General features: G+C 21.0%; 1 long non-coding RNA gene across 1 annotated transcript in view; it reads right to left on the bottom strand.

Moving 5' to 3' along the window:
• Nucleotides 1–12,002, bottom strand: part of LOC142326627 (uncharacterized) — a 322,938-nt gene that overhangs the window by 152,280 nt on the left and 158,656 nt on the right. The gene's annotated exons all lie outside the window — the stretch shown is intronic.

Here is a 12,002-nt window from a genome sequence, read left to right as displayed (position 1 = left end):
TTTATTTTATTAAATAAAATTTTATTACACGATCTAGGAATAAAATATATAAATTGTCATTTAAATATCTTTAAAATAGTTATAGATACGATAAAATTTATAAAAAGAGACATGTAAGTCATAAAATAAACGTAATTATTAGTTTAAAAAAATTTATTAGAGCATTCTAGAAAATTAATTGATAAGATAATCATCTGCTTAAATTTAGATTCTATAGATTGTTGACACAAGTGTCATGTTTGTTTACATGACTGCTAGAGTTAGAAAAAATAGGGTTATTTTTTATATATAATTTAATCGAGATTGTTAAATAATACTTATATATTCAAACAATAATCGAATTAATATTCATTTTTATTAATTTTTGTATACTTCTATCTCATTAACCAACATTTAAGGTGATTAAACTTTGATATTACGTTTTTGTAATAAAAACTTTAAGAGGGATCTTTTTCTTTATTTGAAACTAAACGTTTTAGATTTGAAGGATTTTTTTTTATATAAATATCAGAGATTTAAAGAATATAGAAAAAGGTTCGAAAAACAAATATGTAAATTCAAGTGTAATTTTATCACGAAAATATTATATTTCAAATACTAATATAACCAAATTCTACAATAAAATAAAATCAAGAATTTAATACAATATATTATTTTGATTTTTAAAGTCACTTTTTTTTTATATTTCTTGTTTTAATTTATCCTCAATAAATGATATAATATTATGAAATAAATAAATTATATTATGTTTTTTCTGTAATGTATTTTTTACACCTATTTCTTGTGTTACGATTATGATTAAAAGTTGATTTTAATGTAACAAAAATCTCATAAATAAGTTCAAAAAACATTAAACTAATTTATTACAGTAAACTTAGTGCATATAAAAGCCAGCCATAATTATACATATATATTTTTTTTTTATAGTCGCATCGTCAATTAAAATCATTAGCGAAAATGATTTTCTATCAGTTACATCAGTTTTCAGTTAGTTACATTTCCTATCAGTGAAATGTAACTCTACCGGTTCACGTGTAGTCTTGAACAAAGTCAGGCCTACCATACCTGAGACGTGTGGTTAATTGAAACCCAACCACCATAGAACACCGGTGCCCACGATCTAGTATTCAAATTCGAATAAAAACAACTACCTTTATTAGGATTTGAACCTGAGAACTTTCGACTTCGAAATCAACTGATTTATGAAGACGAGTTTGCCACTAGACCAACCCGGTGGGTTTATTAAGAGTATATACATATATATATTTTTTTCTTTTGTTCATATTTTTAAAAACAAATACAAAATTTTTGAATTATATGATGTTTTCAATTTCATAAAAAGGTAAAGGATAAAGACGTCAATTTATATTAAATGAAAAAGGTAAATTTTTTATGAAGGCACCCTAAAAAATTATTCAACATAATAAAATACGCGATAAAACGAAGCCATAATGAACTACATTATTTATTATCATTCAGTGTGTAAGCCATTTTCTTTAAAAAACGAATACACTATTTGTTAGTTATAAACATAAATCTTTGACATATTTAACCCAAGATAGAATTTATCAACGGTTACACTAAAAAATTAATAATTAACATTGTTTTTTAATGTACAATTAAATAATTTTTCTGGTTTATTATACAGTGAATTTATTTTAAAATTCATATAAGTTGTATTTCATTACTAAATAATATTATTCCATTTCTAATTTCTATACGCACGGGTAGATTATAAATCTATGTGACTGTTTAAAGCGAGTTAGAAAAATCAGTTCTCTGATTTTTGAAAATATAAATTATTTATTATACTTTCCGAAGCTATTATCTAGGAAAACCTAAAATCGAATAAAGGTGATTTAAATAAGTGTTCGTACCCAACGTTTTATTTTATAACAGAAAAATACAACTACTTATTGAGAGAATTACTTTTATTATTTTGTTCCAATAAATAATTTAGGTTGCTTAATACCTAATTATTTATTTATAAACAAAAAAATAAATTTATGTTGTATTTATGCTTTAAAAAGAAAGATAACATTCTTTTCTTTTTTTGTAGTAAAACCATATAAATGTACAAGATCCAGAATAACAACATTTTTATTACAAAATATAAAAAAGATGATTTAGATATCAAATGATTTAATTTAATTTTATTAATGATAATTGGATGTAAATACAGATTTAAATTCAGTTTAAATATCCATGACATATCGTATTTTAAAAGTTAAAAGGTACTAAAAATGGACGACACTACACTTTACTTTATGGTGAAATTTATAATAACGTTACCTCCATGTGATCTAAAAATAACATAAATTTCAAAACGTATTTTCGTTAATTCATTACGTAGTTTACTAATTCATTATAAATATGATATTTATTTGAATTCTGTTTTTTAATAAAAATAACTTAACTTAAATAATTGATAAACTAATACAAAATACTAATTTAAAAATGAATTTAATTTTAATTTTACAGGAGAAAGATGATCTGGAAAATTTTACAGTAGGATTATCCCAAACAATTTTAAGAAGCTATATTTATGGGTATGTTTGTTAACTGTATAACATCAAAACATTTAAACATGTTCATTAAATAGATATCAAACGATTTAATTTCATTTCATTAATGATAATTGGTTGTAAATACAGATTTGATTAAAGTCAAAGAGAAAATTATAGACACAATTATTTACAAGCAAAATAAAAAAAAGGAAACCATAATGAGTTATTTAAAAAAAAAAAACATGTATTACACGAATCCGTAATAATATTATGCACAAAATTTATTTCTAAATATTACAAATTTATTAAAAATTAATCATAAAACTATTTATGAAATATTATGGAAATTATTACGTCATTTATAATTATCTCTGTGAAATTCGTCGAAGAAATATTTTGATTCGGAAAGAGAAAAAACAAATGGAATAAAGTTTATATATAAATTGTTAAACAGCTAACTAATTTTGTATTTAAAAAAATAAATAAGGTATTTGGTAAAGTAAAAATTTTTTAAATCCTATTTCGTATTAGTGAAACCTCTAAAATGATTTCCGGGCTTCAGAATTTCGTTATCATAAATCAAACGGTTACTTTATCTCCTTCGATGATAATAATAAAATTATTTTAATATTTTTTACGTAATTTAGAATAAAAATCAACGATAATGAAACCTTTTTGTTTATTGCAAAGTTTTTTGTAACTTTCTAACACTTAGAAATAATAATAAAATTTAAAAAGTTTCACTAATTGAGAAGTTTAGAAAAAAAAATTATAATTATTTATCAATTAAAACACTTATATCCAATTACAGCGTCGATGTACATACAATATACATTTGAATTCTGATATTTAATAGAAATAACTTAGCTTAAAATATTGTTAAACTAATACAAAATACTAATTTAAAAATGACTGTAGATCTGGAAAATTTTATAGGATTATCCCAAACAATTTTAAGAAGCTATATTTAAAAAAAAAAGATAATAATGAATTAATGGATCGCATGAAAAATGGCTAATCAGGCTGGGGTTTGAACCTAGAAAGATTTATTTTTTAAAACTTTAGATTCTAAATCAAATAAAGCTAAATATGAAGAATTAGAACAAAAACTAAAATAGTTATAAAATAAAAATTCTAGGATGAATGAAAAAAAAATACATTTGTATATAAAGATAACATTATTGAACGAGGATTCATACATATATATGTGTGTATTATATAATTTCATATATATACACATCGACACACACACACAGAGTTTATAAAATTCCAATCTAAAGGAAAAAGGAGATTTATGATATGTTATCGATTTGTCACTAAAATAAAATGGACTTCAATTTCTTTTTTTTATATATAACTAATGTTGATTTAAACTACATATATATGAATCATTATGTTGGTTTTATCATGGTAAACTGTAACACTGAGCACTGCTTCTCCTTTAAATTGATGTATTATTATTATCTATCACATGATTAATAATTTCCGGTTAACTTTTTTCTTATTTTTTTTTTCCTTTTTAATACATATTTACATATATTTTGAAACTGCAATAACAAAAAATAACCTTTTAAATAATCAGAAACCTATATCGAATATAATATAACGTAACATATATATTAAGAATGTATATAAAATCTGTAATATCATATTTTACGTGCTGGTAAAGACCACTCGATATATATATATATATATATATATATATATATATATATATATATATATATATATATATATATACACAATATAATTTTTTAAAGTATTATTTTATTATGTTTTTAAATAGAATTATTACGACTAATTTTACATTGAAATATTATTAAAACTGTAATCTAAAATTATAAAATAAATGAATTCATTCTATTGACGTGAATCGGAAGTTCATTATCTAATTATAAATACAAATAAAAACATTTTTATTTATGATAATTAAAAAATAATAATAAACATGAGTAAAAAAAAGACTAACGTTGATATTTTAATTAATATATATATATATATATATATATATATATATATATATATATATTGTAAAGAAAGTTATCTGAAATTAATATGATCTTCCCCAATAAATTCAAGATAAAACTTAAAATTAATTAATTTATTTGTTTTCTTTTAATAGAAGGAAAATTATAATTTATTATTTTTTACTTAAATATTTAAGTGGAATGCCAAAAAAAATTACGTAAAAAATGTTTTTCTTTTTTTTATACGTTCGTATCAGAAGAAACTTTAAAAAAAATGTAATAGTTGGATCATAAAAATTAATTAAATGATTTTTGAGATAGTTTTACTATTTGAAAATATTTTCCAGGAGTACTTTTTTTACGGAACTTTATAAGCTATTTATTTTCTTGATTATCTCATACATACATATACGACATTTTTCTTTGTAATTTAAAAATTGTATAAGGTAAACATTAAATAACTGAGGAAAAAAATTATGTTTTTTCAAATAAAAAACAGTTCAAATAAAATTTTTGTTAAAGGTAGATAAAAATTTAGTTTATGATAATGAGTGATCCATAAAGTATAAAATAAAATTTTAAAGGTGAAAAAAAAATTATACAAATGCGTAAGATTTTTTGTAATAATTTAAACGAAAATTAATTAAAAATTTTAATTAATGAAATTACTTTGCAATTTTTAAATTATTTAAATTTTTTTTTTGTAATTATTCTGAAATTATCGATTGATTATTAAACTTTCGAAAATTTTTTATTTTTCTGAATTTTATTTATATTTACTTTAAAAGTAAAATAATACAAAAATATATATATCTATTTTATTTATGCATCAAATTAAAAAATTATATACATCCAAAATTCAACCTCAATTGTTTCAATTGTATTATTTTTGTGACGTAATTAATTTCACATTTCAAATTACGTCATTAAAGTTTGAATTTAGATTAATTTTATTAAATTTAAAATAAATATTTTTAATAATAAAGTATATACAAAACAAAAATTAAGTATTTAAAAATTTAAATGGATTTGAAAAATTGCAAAAATTTAAATAAGATGAACAAAGTCGAAAACTTAACACTTGCCACGCAGATACGTCGCGACAAGAGATGCAAGCAGATCTGAGGTCAAAATGGCTGCCGCGACAAAATGGCCGTTCACTCTCCCCGCCTGCAAGCGCAAGGTCTTACTAAACTTCGACTTAACTTCGCATTTTTTAGCGCGATTCAACACAAAAAAAATTCACACTCGAGTTTTATTAAATATTAAAATATAATATTTATTAAAAATTATTAAAAATATAATATTAAATAACAATTAGGGACAATTATTAAAAAAGAAAATATAATTAGTTAAAAAAAATTCATTTACAATCACAATTGATATTATACAGGTAAATATACAATTTTAATATAAAATTATAAACATAAATAATACAAAAATCGATAAAATAATTTTTATATTAGTCCTATAACATGTTTCAAGAAAAAATGTGATTCATATATTGTCACTTTCTGATTAATAAAAAAATCCAGAACTTTTTACGCCTTTTTAATTATAAATCTAAAAATTTGTAATTTTTTATATTATTATTATTATAAACAAACGTTACCATGAATAAAAAAGATTATTTTAAAAAGAAATGCTTTTATTAATGTACATTCGTATATTCGGCGCAATTAACATTTTATAATATTATAGGGATAAATAAAAATTTATGTAATAAAAAATAAATAAATCAATTATTATTTTAATTTAAAAATACTAAGACAAAATTACGAAAAAAAAGATTATTAAAAGAAAAAAAAACAAAAGCTAAAAAATATCAAAAATTGGAACTAAGAAAAATCTAATTATAATGAAATATTTTAAAAATTATTTCAATACATTTAAAAAATGAAAAAAGTTATAAAATGTAAATAAAATTGATAGAAAGGTTTCACAAATAGGTCTACTAAGAAATGGTTGAATTTCTTTTTTAAATAGTTACGTAATCATTTAAGGGACCTTTAAATTTTAAAAGTAAAATAGTTTAAAAATTAAATGTACTCTTAGTTATTTATTTAATTTATAATTTATGTATTTTTATTTTCATGTGATAAAATTTTGAGATTATATTTCTTAAAAATGGCTGACTGCATATATTAACTTTAGTTTCATGTTTTTTTAAACTTAAATTTAAACTTAAAAGCAAAGTATTGTTTTAAAACGTATGTTGAATCAGATTTTATCATTATTTGGAAAAAGTGTTGTATTTTTTTATTTGTTCAGTTCTGATGGACACAACTGAAAAATCTTTTTGGAGAGGAACTCATTTTATAAGTTCAAGATGTATTATTTTATGAGTTGTAAGCATTTTTTATCTGATATTAAATTTTTAAACTAAAGTCTTCTGCTATAGAAGCAATGAAAATATCAAGTTTAAGGGATGGAAAAAAGGAAATAAAGTACTTTTAGGAATTACTATTAATATAAGAACTAATTACTATAAAAACCTTTAGTTAATGTACTGCATTAACTTATCAAATATATTCAATCAGAATTCTTTATAAATCAATGGAAAAAACCTTCAGCATAAATACAATATTATAACAATTAAGTTTGACTTTTAACAAGTTGAACTTCAGGATGAAAAATATTCGATTATGTATTTTTTACGAACCGAAACAAGTTTGATAAAAATATGGGAGCGTTTAAAGAAATCCTATTTCAACAGAAACAAAATCCTGGCTGAAATTTCCGGATAAAGGACTAAAAATCTCCTTTGAAATAGAAAAAGATATATCAAAACTAGAAATTAAAACATGAAACATAATACAGAACAGAGATCGATTCAGAACGAAAATAAAAAACTGAGAATTCCAGAATGAAACAACAATAAAAAGTAACAAAATAAAATGGGATGAGCAAAGAAGAGAACACAGCAAAAGGATGAAAATTTACTGGTAAAAGAAAAACCAGTCCAAAGTGAACCGTTTTGTTATGCATAGCCCAAGGAAATAATCACACAAAAACAAAAAATCGAAAATACATTCACCAAAATCAGACTGATTTCAGATGGTAGGGTTGATAGCTAAAATAAAAAATATTCGTGTTGTATTATAACTGTATAATAATTATTATACTGTTCTTATATTAAGAAGATTTTTCAAACATATTTTATTAAAGGACATATTAGAAACTATCAGAAATACATAACTAATTAATAAAAAACTAATTTAATAAACAAACTTTTAAATTTATCACTCTTAGGAAATGACAAAAATTTTTAAAGTTAAAAATTTAAATTGGTAAAAGATTTAAAAAAATCAATTCAGTAAAAAAATATATCGATATATTAACTCTTAACAAACATGTTAGTATTTGATAAGTTTTTGAAGGTACACAATTACAGAAAAAATAATAATTTATTGATTATTAATTGAAATGTGAATTTTATTTTTTTTATTTTTAGAAATCATTTTTTCTATAAAATTAATTAACCAAGAATAAATTTATTTATTTATAAACTTAAAAATCAATTTTATAGTTCCTGAATTAAATATTTTAAATAACAAGTATTGTGTAAACAACAACATCTTTCTTACAGTTAATATTAAAAATTGTTATTTCACTAACACAAAGTGTAATTGTAAGGTTTTTGAATAGGATAATTTTTAAAATGTCTATTTCATCTCTTACCCTTAATACACTGTAATTTTATAAAAAAATAAATAATGAATTTTAATAAACAGGGAAAGTTTTATACAAAACTAGTATCTTACATTAGAAATAAATACTTTTTATCAACAAATTACATTTTTTTCTTATTACATTATTTTATAATTAATTGTAATAAATACATTATATTATACTGTTACGTCAGTTATTATTGGTTATATACAGGGAAAAAGTTTCTTGTTTGTTGTTTTCTGTAAATCTGTGTTTAGTAAAAGAAAATATATTTTAAATAATGAATACGAGCCATATATATATATATATATATATATATATATATCTTTTTAATTTTCTTTATAAACATTTTTTATACATAGATGCAATTATTTAAATAGCGTTTTTAAATACATTTTGTTCAACTGTATGGAAGATATATGGAACACAAGCACAAACGTTTATTTCAATAACACCTGAAGCAAACAAAGCAAAGTACTTCCTTGAAGAAAATCCTTATTAATTTTTAATCCCTTACTAATGAATAAATGATTTTAGACTGAACGATATATTTAAATCAAGGAAGAAAGGCTAGGATGAAATATTTTAATAATTTAATGAATTTTTTTTGTAAAGGATATAAAATTATTTACAAATATTATTTTTTTGGAAACATTTGTAATTTATATTTTTAGTTATACTTTATTATTTGAAGCATTTATTTAATGTATATGTTTGTAAAATAATATTTTAATTAAACTTGAAATTATGTTTAAGTATTTTAAATATTATAAATGGCGTCTATCATCTACCATTTTGATTTGTTTAAAACCATTTTATTATTATTATTCAAAGCATTAAAATTAATCATTTAATAATTATTTAATCATGATCGGTTAAATCATTCAAAAGTTACAGTATCACTAATATGCAGCATTATCAAATAAATACTTTCTACAATTAGGTAAAAATGCTGAGTAATAAAATTAACTGTATTAATAATTAATAGATATAATTATAAATTGCTTTCTTGTAAGCAAAAATAATATTAATTGAGTTCTTATAAAAATAATAATAAGTAAATGTAATATAAATAAATAAATAATAAAAACCCTATAAAATGCGTTTATTTAATATTAATAAATTTTATAAGTTTTAAACTGCAATAAAAAAAAATACAAATAAATTACGTACATATAAAATAATTTAAATATTGCATGTAACTCTTAATAAATTTGTTAATTTCAATTATTAATAAAATTAAGAAAAATGAGAATACACATAAAAGAATATGAAAAAATTATATTACAATTTAAAAAAAACCGTTTTTTTTGTTTATTTAAATAACAAAAATGTACTTTTTCCAAATATTTTGTCTTATTTATTTATACATTTGATAAAAAAATAAATAAATAAACAAGAGTTTTGTATGTTTTACAATTTATAATTAAAAAGTTCTACTTGACATAAAATCAATATATATATATATATATATTTTTTACGAAAAAAAATCAAGTAAAACAAAGTATTATTACAAATAAAATTAAACATTAAGTTTAATGAAAAATAACTTCATTACATATTATAAAGCTACATATATACGCTCTAAAATCTGAATAGCTAAAATCCGGGATTGTCAGAAAGATATTGTTTATCAAGGTCACGTATGAAATCATAAAGGTATGGCGTAGTTTTACTTTAAAACATCCGTATACTTTTACTAAATGTATTATATATGAGATTCATAAGTCAATAAGCAAGTTTTTTTTATTAAATAAATAAATAATACAGCAGTAATAAATAATATAGTAGAAATATAATAATAATTATTCCTAAAAATAATAAAGTAAACAAATTTTACCTGTAGGAAATATTGTTTATATAAAATATATTCTTATATTAAAAAAAAGTCTTGGAAAAAATTTATTAATCGATGCTAAAAATAGAAAAAAAGGAACGATTAAAATAAATTTTTAATTATAATACGTAGTAATATAATTTATTTCGATTATAAAATAAATGATAATTATTACAACAGTAATAGTTATTGTAATAATAGTTAAATAAAACTTTAACTACTAAAAACGTATATAATTATAAGTTAAAAAAAGAAAAAAGTTAAAATGAATAAACCTAACAAGTAGTTTTACCCTTGTCGGAAAAAAAAACATTATTAATAAAATAAATTACAAAAAGAAATAAAAAATAATAAAATTGAAATATAATTCCGATATATACGAGAAAAAAAAACTTTCAGATTCGTAAAGAAAGAGAAAGTTAATTTTTAAGGTCATCTTTCCAGAACGGACAAAAATTGATTGATAAAAAAAAATTTCAAATACTTTAAAAATAGAGGAAAATTGGATAGGAACTAATAAAAATTATATAACAGTAAAACAGATCACTGAAGTGAAAAACTAATATAAGACAATTTTTAGTGTAAAAACCCCAAAAAGCAATAGGTTTCTAAATCAAAATTTAAAAAAAAAACCAGAATTAATATCATATAAATATATATATATATATATATATATATATATATATATATATAATTGTATCTTTTTTTCAGAAAAAATAGGGAGTGTTATATAATCAAAATTGTTTTGATTATATAACACTCCTTATACCAGACTGGGTGAAAACTGCAGCATTTAATAAAAAAGAATTTATTAATAAATTATTTAAAAAATCGATAAATAAAATCATAAATTGATAATAAAACAATAAAAATAATTAAAGAAACACAATCGCAAATAACATTTTTAGGAGAATTATCAAAGCCTGAAATAAAAACAGGAATTATGGCCAGGAGACGTATTGTCTCTGATCCTCTTAACTGTGCGTTAGAAAAATCAGTCAGAAAATGGAACAAAAGGTTAGAAGAACTACAGATTCATAGGATCGTAAAAATAGAAACTAAAAGAAAACTTATCCCCGTAAACATCCTCGGGGTTGCAGATGATTAAATAATTTTGACTAAAAATGAAGAAGCAAGAATAAAAATCCAAGAATTAGAAAAATGTACGAATAAAATAGGTTTACAAATCTCCTTTATAAACACAAAACCGTTTCCAAAAATAAAATTTTATGGACATCTATGCAGAATGGATGAGAATAGAATAACTAAGCGGTTATTTACATACTTACACACAAACATTGCACGGTTTAAACAAATTGATAAGGACCTAAAAATATTAAATATACAAGCAGAAATAACTGAAAATATAAATATTTAGAAAAGTAATAGGCGAGACTAAATTTCAAAAAACCTAAAATGGAGTAAAGAAAGAAGAGAAAAACACAGGGAAATAATGAAACAATTATTATAAGAAAGAAAAGGTAAATATAATGATGATGGAATGCTGGAAAAGAGAAAATAATAAAATAGGTGAAATAAAAGTTGTAAAGTGGTCCATAATAGTTAAACAGAAGAAAAATAAAATTAGTAAATTATGTAAAAAACAAAACATGTTTTTATTTCCAAACGTGTACGTTGCAATCTAAGTGAACAATAAGCAACCCCCCACGACCAACGAGATGAGGATGATACACATAATGTAAATGAGGTGTAGTCTTGTACAAACTCAAGCCAACATTCTTGAGACTGCGATTAACTGAGCCCCAACCACCAAAGTACATCGGTATCCATTGTCTAGTATTCAAATCCGTATAAAAGCAACTGAATTTTACTTGGATTTGAACTTCAGAACCTTCGACTTTGAAAATCAGCTGATAAGTTAAACACTAGATCAGCCGATGGGCTAAAAAAAACATATAATTTGTAAAAAGTATGTTAATTCTAAACTACAACAGGATTAATTTAAAAGATATTAATGAATCTAAAAACACGAATAATAAATCTAATAATATAACCTAT

The sequence above is a fragment of the Lycorma delicatula genome, chromosome 6 (assembly GCF_047948215.1).
Source record: "Lycorma delicatula isolate Av1 chromosome 6, ASM4794821v1, whole genome shotgun sequence".
In the NCBI taxonomy this organism is placed as follows: domain Eukaryota; kingdom Metazoa; phylum Arthropoda; class Insecta; order Hemiptera; family Fulgoridae; genus Lycorma; species Lycorma delicatula.
This window is presented reverse-complemented; position numbering and strand designations above follow the sequence as displayed.